At 35.3% G+C, this 13370-nt stretch overlaps 1 protein-coding gene across 20 annotated transcripts in view; it reads left to right on the top strand.

Moving 5' to 3' along the window:
• The window catches only part of HDAC9 (histone deacetylase 9), a 931635-nt gene that overhangs the window by 382372 nt on the left and 535893 nt on the right, over nt 1-13370 (top strand). The gene's annotated exons all lie outside the window — the stretch shown is intronic.

Here is a 13370-nt window from a genome sequence, read left to right as displayed (position 1 = left end):
TCGAATTCACGAACTGCGAGATCATGACCTGAGCCGAAGTCGGTGACTCAACTGACTGAGCCACCCAGGTGCCCCAACAATTAAAAATTTTAATCATAATATTAGATGATGATAATGATGTTGATGATGTTAACTTTAAAAATAACATAGGTTTTGACCATTTTACTGATGACCCTGTCACCCATTACACTTGTTATCTAGGCAGCATATTAACAGAATATGAATTTTCTCTGGAATGTAATTATCATGTTACAGCTGACATGCTACAGGGTGCATTTTAATGGTCTGTCATTTCCTTCATGGTGTTCAAAAAGTATAGATAAAGGACTTAACTTACTTGCATCTTACTTTGGGGTTGGTTACTCAAATGCATATTCTTAACCAAGGGCTGATGCTGTGACAGTTTTATAGGGTTATAACGGGTTCTGTTTACTTTGCGTACCAGAGTTTTGTCTCTAGTAGTCAGGTTTTACCCCAGCATCTGTTACATAACCTAGAAAATTTCTTTTTAACTCAAGCCTTTAGCAATATCAAAATGATTTAATGTGTGTTAATAAACCATACAATGATTTATCATACTATTAAATAAGCAAATTCTATTTCACAAATGATGACTCCTGACATGAATCTTCAATTCCTATCTTACCTTCATCATATGGACCTATGTCCAGTCTGCATTTCTTGTCTTACATGGTCTGAACACTGGAGTTTCTTTTCTGGGGAGGGGGAGCCACATTATGGCATGATGATTTTTGTCTGGTTGTTCCTTACTCATGTCAAGACCTTGCTGCAGTTTGCAGAAAAATGATTAGTCTGTGTGTCTGTAATTGCTTGTGGGTCACTTTAAGTGCCAAGTCTTCACCACTAGCATTTTTAACAGGAGTTAGTTTTCCTCCAGTATGTTTATCAAATGCCTGTTGCAAGTTGTGTATTCCCGAGGCATGATCAGGTAGCCAAGAGCCTCTTTAGTTCTGACCGTGCTCTGCATTTTCTCTGAAAAGTTGGAGCAACAAAAAAGATCAGATTCTGTTCTTTCTGGCAAGGAGAGGAGTCTGAACTGAAAACAGGAGCAGAACCCTGGACCCTGATCTTTAATAATGGATGCCAGCATGCACTGTCACACTGTTGCCACATTCCAGGGATTGATTTCTTTCTTTCTTTCTTTCTTTCTTTCTTTCTTTCTTTCTTTCTTTCTTTCTTTCTTTTTTTCTTTCTTTCTTTAGAGAGTGGGGGATTGGGGCAGAGACAGAGAGCAAGAGAGAATCCTAAGCAGGCTCCATGCTCAGTGCAGAGCCCAACAAGCCCTACACTGCTCTGGCTTCTGCCCCTGAGATTGTGACCTGAGCTGAAATCAAGAGTTGGATGCTTAACCAACTGAGCCACACAAGTGCCTCTCCAGGGTTATCTTTTTAACTATTTCCCCCACGTGGATACTGTTTTGTATTGTTGTCTTGATTTCCACTGTCTTCCAGCACTTGAGATATTATTCTGCTACTCAAATATTAGAAATTGATGTGACAAAAGGCTAAAAAAATAGAATTAGAGGATTAAAAACAAGAATTGTTAAGGAATGCCTTTCATAATACTTCTTCATAATTTTGAAGAAATAATATTCCTTCCTAATTCATGTTGAGCCCTTGTTTATGTTATTTTATTTTTTTCTGGAGCAGTGGTATGTTTTTAAGAACAGAGTGCTAGGATTCAAAGGACATGTGCATTCCCTGGGCCACAAGATCACAGTGTTACAGAGTGAACATTAATAGCCAGGTGTGCTTGTTTCTACTGTTCTAGAACTTTCCATTACACATTGCCCCTACCAGTCCTCTTCATTTTTCCTGAACATCTGAGGTCCTTCTTCCCAGAACCCTTTGACAGGACAGTGTTGTCAAAGGAAACAATAATTGTTGTATAAATGTAGGAAACTCTTATAATTAAAAACAGAACAAGGCTAATGTATCTTTTAAGGAATTGGTCAAGTCAAATGGATTACTTTTGCTACTGCTTACTTTTGCAGTAAGAACATTAGTCAAAGAAAACAACACTGAATCATGTATTTGATATATACTACAAAGAAAGATAAAAGAGGCAGGGAAAGCATGGATATTAATGGTTAAGTAATATATACTTAGGTTTGGGGCAGGAAGAAAATTAACTTCTGATTTGTATGTGAGAAAACAAAGGTGCCAGAGGCTGGTGTGTGAATACCTGTCCCTAAGACTAGGCAGTAATTGCTGGAATGAGGGAGACATCATTTTAAGCAACTAGACATTTTAAAAAGCAGTGAAATACAGTAGGGATACAGTGGTTCTAAAGAGCCTAATGAAAAATGAGGCAAGGCAGAAACAAAGACAACAAAAAACAAAACAAGAAGAGTGAACCCAAAAAAGACTTTTTGATAGTGGATGAGTTTTGATTTATGGGTTGTGTTGGTAGACATCATTGTTGTGATCATAGGAAAATCCTGGGAAGAGTGTTTTTGGAATGAAGAATGGGCAGGGTATGGACTGTGTCTTCTCATTCAGTTCACCACCACGTTAAGAAACTTTATTCTGGAAAATTAGAATTGTTCCTGGATGTACATAGCAATTTCTGGAGAAAATTTTTTTTAATAAAATCATTTAATTTTTTTACAAATCAAATTCTTTCTGTATTTTCTGTCTGATTTCCTAAGAACGATGCTACATTGGTTATTATGTTCCAAGTTAATAGATTTTATTATTTGAAAAACTGATCAGATATCGTGACTGTCTGTACATTATACCCAATGGCACAGATTCAAATTTTTTAGTGCCATTTTAATCTTGCATTTTCTTGTCAACTGTTTTGAATCATATACGTTTGGATGTCTGACAACCAGTATACTCTATATTTAATGATTCTAACATTCTTGAAATGTTATGATAATCCATACATAATTCATTTGGAAATAGTGAAAATACTACTTTAGGTTTACCCTAATGACTGGATATTAACAATATGAGTCATGTTATATTGTGATATACGAAGGTGGCCATGTTAGCATAGACCTTGACAATAATTATTGGTTCTCATTTCTCATCCCTCATATTGGCTTAAAAAAATTTTTTTTCATGATATGCTCTATGTGTGGTTGATCCTGTCTCGAGTGAAGTACTCTTGACCGTTGAGCAACTTGGGAGTTAGGATGCCAATCACCTGTACAGTCAAAAATCCATATATAACTTTTTACTTCCCCCAGACTTAACTGCTAATAGCCTTACTACTGACTTCCTGAAAACATAAACAGTCGATTAAAGCATATTTTATGTAAGGGGTGCCTGGGTGGCTCAGTCAGTTGAGCATCTGACTTCTGCTTAAGTCTTGATTTCAGGGTTCCTGAGTTCAAACCCTTCATCAGACTCTCTGCTATCAGTACAGAGCCTGCTTCAGATCCTTTGTCTCCCTCTCTCTCTGCTCCTCCCCCATTCATGCTGTCTCTGTCAAAAATAAACATTTAAAAAAATTTTTAAAAACACATATTTTGTGTAACATATTGTATGTCATATATATTATATCCTATATTCTTAGAATAAAGTAAGCTACAGAAAGAAAATATTATTTAAAAATCATAAGGAGAAAATAAATTCACAGTACTATATTTATCTGAAAAAAAATCAATGTATGAGTGGACACATTAAGTCCAAACCTATGTTGTTCAAGTTCAACTACATATTTTAAATAAAATGAAATGCTTGAGAGTTTTAACTGTCATTTTTTACTAATGCCTTCTCCCTAGCTTATAAAGGGAACAACATTAGCCTGTGCTTGAGAATTTCTTACCATTTATAGTCTTCGGAATGTTAATTACTCCTAGACTTTAGTTTCCCTCAACTAGCATTGTGTTCCATCAAGTCAATATATAATTATTCATGATTTGAATAATCAGAAATTACTAAATTTTAATCCAGGTGAAGTCTTGAATCTAAAATAAGTGAATTTGGCTTCCAAGGGGTCTCTGCTACTTACAGGAAGTACTGCTGAGAATTTCCTTCAGATAGAGCCAAAATAAGAAGACAGCAGTCTTCACTTAATTACAAAAAAGAAAACAAAAACAGGTTGTTATAGCCTCACGTGAAATAACTAATGTTAGCTTATTGATTTTAAATAGAGTCCCTGCCATCTGGAATGAAGTCATTAGCTGGGGGGGAATGCGTTGTGGATTGGTGATACTCCTAGGTTGTGATTAAATGGCACACATGTGAGTGTTGCTATGAATCTTTGTGTCTCCTATTAAAATATCTGATTAGACCTCACAAAGTAAGCTTTGCAAATAGGCTGGGACATACTACTCCCCTCTTGCTCGTTATTTCCATTTCTTATTCAATTAGGAATCAGTGACTTGCTGAATACACATGGTGTGTTTATCAGCCTGGAGAGTGATAAAAAATTTTCCCTTCAAATTTTTCTTTTATATTCTGTTTTCTAATATTATAGCTGATTTTGAGAAATAGCTATTATCTTAGTTCAGAATACAGAAATCTAAGTAGGCCCTCGATTATTCACTTCTTGATGTGTGTATTAATAGTGTGCTATAATAATAACTTAAGAGTACTGAATACCTATTATGTTCTTGCCATAATGGTGGAAATTTTATATTCATATTTCTAAATATTAAAGCAACCCTGCAAAGCACATGTCAATTTTTTTCATTTTTTTACCATGTTTATTTTATAACCATGATTTCTTAGTCCTTATTAAGTTGATACAATTTGGGGAAATAAATACTCCCTTCCCTTTTTGGTTCCATATGTATTGGGCAGGGTAGCAGGAACAGAATATGAAATAATAGGCAAAGGGTGCAGGGATGAGACGGGTGAAGTTGAAGAAAGACACGGTGAATGTTTCTATGAATGCTTTGGGAAGAATATCAACCAGAGAAATACAAAGTTGACAACATGAGTATTTTCTTCTCCTATGGGCTTCGAAAAGTATGACATAGTATGGGACCACATTCAGCATATATTAATTATATAGCATTGTGGTATATGTTTCTTGTCAGACATGATATGTGTATATTTTTTCTTACTTTTTAAGCTCCATAGATGACATTCATAAAGTACTTTTTTTTTTTAATTTTTTTTTCAATGTTTATTTATTTTTGGGACAGAGAGAGACAGAGCATGAACGGGGGAGGGGCAGAGAGAGAGGGAGACACAGAATCAGAAACAGGCTCCAGGCTCTGAGCCATCAGCCCCGAGCCCGACGCGGGGCTCGAACTCACGGACCGCGAGATCGTGACCTGGCTGAAGTCGGAGGCTTAACCGACTGCGCCACCCAGGCGCCCCAGTACTTTTTTTTTTAAACAGGAGGATTTTTTTAAAGTTTATTTATTTTAAGAGAGAGAGGGAGAGAGAGAAAAGCAGGCTCTGACATGGGGCTCAGTCCCACAAATCATGAAATCATGACCTGAGCCCAAGTCAAGAGTCAGAGGCTTGCCTAACTGAGCCACCCAAGTGCCCCCACAAAACATTTTTAATACGTTATTCAGCAAATATTAATTTGATCATATAAACCAATCTTGCTTGGCAGAAAACACTACTAGCTGCTATGTGAAGGTCCTCCTTTTAACTAACACTTAATTTTATACTTGGAGCTTCCTATCAGAGGAAGTTCTTAAAGGGCATTCCTCTTTCAGCTGGATTTACAACTCATCTGCAACACTAAATACAGATAAAATAAAGATCACATCTTGGTTAAAGGTTTATATATAAAAGCCCCTGCAAATATAGTCACTGTCTTGTCCAGATGGTAATTGTAGACGACTTGTTCTCTTTGAGCCTTTTTCTTACCCCATTTCCTCTCAAGGTCTTTATCTCAATGCTTTGAAGCTCCATAAGTGACTGTGAAGCTGAGGTTAATATTTTTAAAATGAGGGAATTATGACTAAGAATGGTTAAGTAACTTATACAAGCTATCCAACTTATAACTGGCTACTAAATGAGAGGGGGGATTCAAGTCAAATTCTGTCTGAATCCAGAGGCCTGTCTCCATCGAATAAGCCACATTATTTAGAATGTAATGTAGTTGCCCTTCATATGAAAGATATTCGCTGGTTTTCATGAATCAAGTGTAAATTCATATCTGACACTGAAGTTTGCACATTTTCCAGAATATATCTCTTTTTGATTTAAAAAACATGTGAACATAAGGCCCCTCCTTCTAAAGACTTAGACAATGTAGGAGCTCTTTAAAACTGAAAGGGAATTCTCTATGTCAATGAGAATATAAAGTGGAACTTTTTTGATTAGAGCTTTGATGTTTTCAGAAGAGTCATGTCACTGTTTCCTGGAGCTAGGCTGGCCGTTATAAGAGTCCAGGAGAGCCTCAAGAGCACAGGAACAATTGTTAAAATGTTCAAAACTCCTTTTTAGTAAAAATAGTTTCAGTGTAGAAATGGGAAGGTTTTAAGTAAATTCTCTAGAATCTTGAGTTTTTTAATTTCCTGTGCTTAATCCTAGGAAAATAAAGCATGATAGAATTTACCATCTCTTGTGTTTTATATTGATGATACAAAGCTTATGAATGGTTACAGTATTGTCCTGAAAAGTACTGTATGTAACATAATCATCATACTTATCTGACCAGGATGATGTTGGAATTGGGTGTGTGAGATAACCCTTTTGAGAGAGGAAAACTAACTCTGGAGATACATTTGGGGAAGGGTGGAATGTGAATGGCTGATGCAGACGATGGAAATTGTTTGCCTGACATTTATCTGTGAAAACAAGCATGAATGAAAGTGTATAAAAATCAAACATATGTATATTTACATAGATTCACATATCATATAGAGTGCTTACTATTTGCTAGGCAGTGTGAAATAGGCACATAGATGAATGACAGATCTGTTCTTGACTTGTTGACGCCTAGCATGGGAAACAGATATGTAACCAAATTGTTGAAATATCCAAAGACTCTTGTTATGATATACGTAAGGACAGAGTTAGGTCTTGTCATTCATGACTGCTCAGATCAGAGAAGGCTTTGCCAAGGAAGTAATGTATATGTGCAGGCTTTTGAAAGATGAGGTGGATTTACTACTTTTTTTGCTCTTGAGAAGATGATGAACCAGCAAGGGCCACTATCTCCTTCCATGAAGTTACCAAATGTGAGACTTTTCTATGGGATGAAAGGAAAAAAACCATCCAGGTATATATTGTCTATAAAAGTTATTCTTAAAGGATGCAAAGGGTGAAAACAAGGGAGTGGAAAAATATCTATCAGACAAATGGTAACTGAAAGAATTCTGTTAAAGTAAACCATCCTGAAACAGGAAAGATTCCTTACCCATGGACATCTAATAAACTTAGTGATACGGCTAATTGCAAATGTGTATACTTTAGTTATACACCACTGCTGTAAATATTTTTGATGAGGCAAAAAAATAAGTGCTTGGGCATTTGCTGTTTCTTAAATATGGTAGTTGACATCCAATTAGATCATTTATGAAGTCAGAATATAATTGCAATATAAAAAATGTTGCTGCTATTTTCAGTGGCAAGCATTCTGGCATTCTCTTGATTTAACATGGTGATAGGTAGTGGTTTGCTATGGTAAATATCAGCTTGACTTTTGTGGCAAGAAATGACATTTCTGGGTTGATTTTTTGATGTCTGGTGAACTTATATTAGCATGTGGAAATCAGTCTTATCACAGCTCTCAAATATAGTATTCATCCAGGTGCTACATATCACTATTGATTTTTGATGATCAGAATCCCATTTATTTATAAGATGATAACTATTAAACGTGTGGCTACATATGAACACCTACTTTGTAGAATAATATAAAATTAAATTTTTGAATCATACCAAATAGTGAAGATCAGAAAGCTAATTTTACTTAACTGGAATTCTTCCAGAATTTTGATTTTCATAGCCTTGTAGCCAGAAATAATATTTTGTCTTGAAACTAAGATTTCTATTAAAAGTTTGTCTTGTAAATATCTTATACATACTTAGTTTAGTAAACATGGGATAGGTTAGTCCAGGTTGGTTTGTATTTCAAAGCTGATGCTGTTAAGAAAATGATGTTTGATTATCAGCATGAGCCATTACGTGCCACTTAAAGCAAAAGAAAAGATTAATGGTTGATGCGTACTTATATTTACATTGAGCCTATTCATACATATGAAATAGTTTTTCTATGTGAAATCAGTTTACAGTACCATAATACAAAGTGTAAAAACTACTGTGCTGTTTCTTAAGTGACTTGCAGGGAGGGAAGGTTGAATCTAAACCTATATTTCTTTGAGAACGTTGAGTCAGAATGGTATAATCAATGGAATTAACCAATTAAAAATAGAACATGTAGACGTGAGCCAATGCAATTGATAACCAGACTTTTCTAGAAACTTTGCCATCACTACAGTTACTAGACCAGTACTATAAAGTGTAACTACAAATGCATTTTTATGTTAATTTCCTAGTGCCAATATTGTTAAAATACTCCAAAAGGAAGATATTTGAAAACTTTGTTTACTCAAACTACTCGATGATGATCATTACATTAAGGAATCCACGTGAGATCATTTCTGTTGCAGTCTGTTGTCTGACCCTTTTCACTGGTTATTCTGTCCACAAGACAAGGAAATAAATGCAAAAATGAAAGTGCAATTACATTTCATTTGATTTCAACAAAAGATTATTTTTCATATATGCATATAGCTTTATAAAATTGTGGTTTATTATTGATTTGAAGTTAATTATTGAGATTTTAATAAGACACTATGGCAAAAATGAATAACGATGAAATAGTACATGTTGAATATGATATCATACTGCTTTCTTCTCCTGGACTGGCCGCTCTGAGCTCTGCACAGAAAGACTGATGTGCAACTGACAAATACTCAGAAGAAGAGAACCTGGAACAACCTGTCTTAGTGAAGAAAAGCAGTGCACGCATCCCTGTCATCTTAAATGTACAATGCTGGGCTCATCTGCCAGTTAAGAGATACTTTTTTGGACGATCCTCCTCTTTCTACTTTGAATATTAATTATCTTCTTCAGTCTCTTACCTAGTTTAATTATTTTCATTTAAAATAAACTATTCTCTAATAATACTGGCTTGTTTAAAATTGGACCCAAAAAAGATACTTATTCCATTTATATATTTTAGCCATCTAATCGTTGATTTGGAAAGGTTGATCTTCTCTACTGATTGTCACACTTTATCGTGCATCAGTTGAAGGTCTTATAAAATACAGATTCCTCCCAGAGATTGTGATTTAGTACTTCTAGGATAGGAAGTACCCCATAAATTGCATTTCTAACAAGTTCCCAGGTGACCTTGATGCTCTGAAATCCCCTAGAAATAGAATAAATCATGGATCAACATGTCCCATCTGAAGGGAAAAGTTAGAGAAGAAATTATTATCAATCAAATCAAGGCCAACAGTTCTAGAGCTTTTGTTGATGTTGTTTTGTTTTCATATAAAACAGCCTCCCTGGAATTTCATTGCTGATGTGTTTTCTGATACCCTTTACCTGTTCTTGGGTCCAGGCAAGATTTCCTTATCTGAAAACCATTTGGTAACCAATTAGGTTGTTTCAATGGAAAGGAATCACTTGTAAATTGAACATCCACTATTTAATAACAATTGGCAATGTTTCTCTAAGAGATAGAAAAATCAGATAAATAGACTACTTAATTCCAAATAAAAATTAGTACCCTGTACTCTATTGCCTGTTCGTTGGGAGTCTAGGTGAACCAAGTCTACTACTTACAGACAAGTACGTATAACTTTATTGCTGTGACAATAGTTTGAGAAACGTAAGGATGGGTGAAAAAGCAACATGAGCGAGTCAGAAAATGAGTGAGGAGATCCAGGTGTTGGTGAGTAATTTTGTAGATTTCCTGTAAAACAGAATTAATATTTCAGGCAAAGTGAAATACTTTGTCTAGATTTCAGAATCATAGGATTTGGTGCTAGATGAAAAGTCTGTGCTTGATTACAGATGAGCAGAGGTTACCTTGGTGTTTTAGAATAAATCAGGCTATATTACCTTCTTTGCTTCTTTCCAGTGGGACTGATTTGAGAAAAGATCAATGTGAGCTATGGGTCCAAGGATATTTTAGGAAATATTTTGATGCCATATAGATTTTTATACATCTTTTTGTGTTGTCTATATACCTGCATAAAAATAATTGGAATTATCATAATTGCTTTTGAATGACATTTTGGTATCCCTCCTATTAATTTATCACTAGTTTTGCATATTTTGTTTAAAATAACCACTTAAATAATTAGACAGTGGTTTCATTTCCATCAGTAGATAATATTAACATTTATTGAATGAGTGTAAAATGAATGTAAAATGATTTTTAGATCAATTTCCAACGTTTTTATTAAATTGAGTTAACATTATATTGAGATTTTTTTAATGCCTATTTATTCTAGCCTAGCATTTGTATTAGCTTGTTACGGTTTTTATAATACAAAATTTAATAGTTTTTTTTTCCCATCAGTAAAATTGATTTTATAAATGCACAAAAAGGAACTTACTGACATTTCTTTACTGACATTGTTGAGATGATGTGAGAGGAATTACACAACATTCTTAATATTTAAGTTGTTGGTTAATGGAACTATGGTAATCAGTATACTTCCTGGTGATTTTAATGATGCTTATTTTTCCTCTGAGAAACAAGCGATACCTATTTTATGATGTGTCTGATGTCTTTTCACCCTAAACTAACTTTTCATTGTCAAGAGGTAAAAGGGAAGACTATTAATGGTAAAAACAAACCAAACCAAACCAAACAAACAGACAAAATACTGAAAGCATGTGGGGATAAAATCTCAAGTGAAATAACTTGGTCAACATGAAGAAGACACATTACACTATTTTATGTGGTATGCCTTTTCCTAGAACCTCTGAGAAATAGGATAATTACTAACTCACTCTTTTGGAGTTTTACTTTTCTTGATGATAAAAGCTCAGCAACTGTTTTTGTCAATTGCAATTTGAAGGGGTCACTTAAATTTGAAATGACAAAAGATGTGTATTATGGTTTTAGTAGGATTTTGTCATCCCTCTTCCATGTTTATCACTGTTTTGCCTATTCTGTTCAAAACCACTCTGAAACAATTGGTGGTTCCATGTTTCATCACTAGATCATTCTAAAATTTATTTTGAAGATCTCAGGTAATTATTTGCATCACTTGAAAAGGGACAGAATGCCAGACTGGGGAATATGATGGGAGACCACCTGCTAGATACAAAGCATGTCTCTTTAGTCATAATATCATTAACAAGTACTTTTATAGCCTTAGGAACATTCAGCACGCCTTGATTCTTACTTTGTAAAATAGGGAGCTTGTTTGTACTCAACACTATTGGATTTCAACTATTTTCTTCTTTTTTAACAAAGATTATTTTGAGATAGAGTAGCACACTTGCTCGTGTGCATTTACAGGCACATGAGTGTGGGTAGGAGGAGTGGCAGAGAGCAGGAGGGAGAAGGAGGGAGGGAGAGGGAGGGAGGGAGAGAGAGAGAGAGAGACAGTGTGTGTGTCCCAAGCAGGCTCCACACTGTAGGTGCAGATCCCAACATGGGGCTCCATCCCACAAACTGTGCAATCATGATCTGAGCTGAAATTGAGTCAGAAGCTTAAGGAACAGACTGAGCTACGCAGACGCCCCTCAGCTGTTTTCTTCTTAATGTACAAAGCTGTTGTTCAAAAGAACTCTTAGTATTCTAGTATAAACAAATAAAAGTGAGGTTGCCCTGGTTCGGGGAAGAATCTTTTCTGGAGAAAGCACTGTAAGTCAATTCCAGGGTCCCATGGCATCCTGAGGCACAGAGAGTTTGAACACCACTGTAGGCAAATTCTAAACTTCCTCCCAGGTCTAAAATGCTATGCTTGGTTACATCATCCCTGAGGTAATTTGCCAGCTCCACAATATTTCCATCTCTTGAATTTTATATATTGATTTCTTGACTGAGTGAAAGTTTAGTTGTAATATCAAATGGAATTAGATATTTTTTTTCCAGTGACAAGAAAATAAGATTTTCTCATTTTAGTTTAAGTCCAATGTGCTTTGGAATAATTTTTTTTTTAAATCTTGTAACTTATGTGTCCAAACATAATTTTGCAAGAAGTAGGAGTTAATCTATGAAAGAAGGAAAATTCAGTACCACTGTTTTCAGCAGTGTGTTATCTGCCTAATGACTTCACATGCTTCCTCCCTTCCACCAAAACCCTATGTCTCCTTGTTCTCTTTCCCCTGCCCCACACTCTGTGGTTGACCAAGATCCTTCCTCCACCAGTTGTTCTAGGAACCTTAAAACACTCTGCTTTTTCCCTTTCCTTCTCTGTTGCTACTAATGCTTTAAGAATTACATTTTCCTTACTGACCTAGTTTAGAAAAGGAAGAAGAGTTCCCAGGACTAGTGGGTTATCACTTTTGGGTGTGCCCTTATGAATGGCTAGATGGTACAACCCAGTTTGTGATGCAGAATTTATTTCTCATACAGAAATGATGTTATAAGTGTACCTCAGAGACTATAGAATGTTTAGTAGTATATGTTATAATTCATTTACTCTACAGGTGAATTTCAAAATGTGTGTTGGTCTGGGCGCCTGTCAACTACTCCAAATGCCATTTCTTCCAAAAATTGAGGTCTCTGTTTCAGGTAGCAATGAATGCAGAATATTCCTAGTTGAAGACTGACCATATTTATTGGTTGAACTACAGGTGCATATATATTTGGTTCTTCTGCCTCCATCCATTAGACAGCATCAACACTTTCTTTTCCTTTTTCTCTTCCACATTGAATTTAGCCTGAGGGGCTGAAATAGAGGCAACATTTTCAGACCTAAGCTATGTTTTCTTTTTAATTTAGATATAATAGAAACCGGATGCAGTAAAATTGATAGGTGGTACCAAGCTCACATTAGGATTTATGAAATGGACAATTGCCTTGCATAAATGGCAAGTAAAAAATCAACCTAGTTCTTCATAAACATTTTATTCTGCGGTGTGCTTGTTTTCTGAAACTACCTCTACTAAATCTCCTGTCAGTCTTGAAACTAGAAGGCAGAAAAGCTTCTAGTGCTACAGCCAACTGCAGTGTAGCCAGAGAAACAGGCAACAAAAATAGAACACCAGGATTGCTGTGCGTGGGTGAGGCAGAAACCACATTATGAGCAAAAGCTTCCAGTATTATTTTAGAACCAATACAGAGCTCTGCACTTCTCTCCTCTCTCTTCCAAAAACACATACTATAAAAATAAAATGAAATTAAATGTATGTGCATTTGCCCTCTTAGAATTATGATTCTTATTTTTTTTTTTTTTTTTTTTTTTTTCTTTTTTTCTTTGGAAACAAATCGCCAGTATGGAAATA

The sequence above is a fragment of the Herpailurus yagouaroundi genome, unplaced genomic scaffold (assembly GCF_014898765.1).
Source record: "Herpailurus yagouaroundi ecotype Mexico unplaced genomic scaffold, PumYag 100, whole genome shotgun sequence".
Classification (NCBI taxonomy): domain Eukaryota; kingdom Metazoa; phylum Chordata; class Mammalia; order Carnivora; family Felidae; genus Herpailurus; species Herpailurus yagouaroundi.
This window is presented reverse-complemented; position numbering and strand designations above follow the sequence as displayed.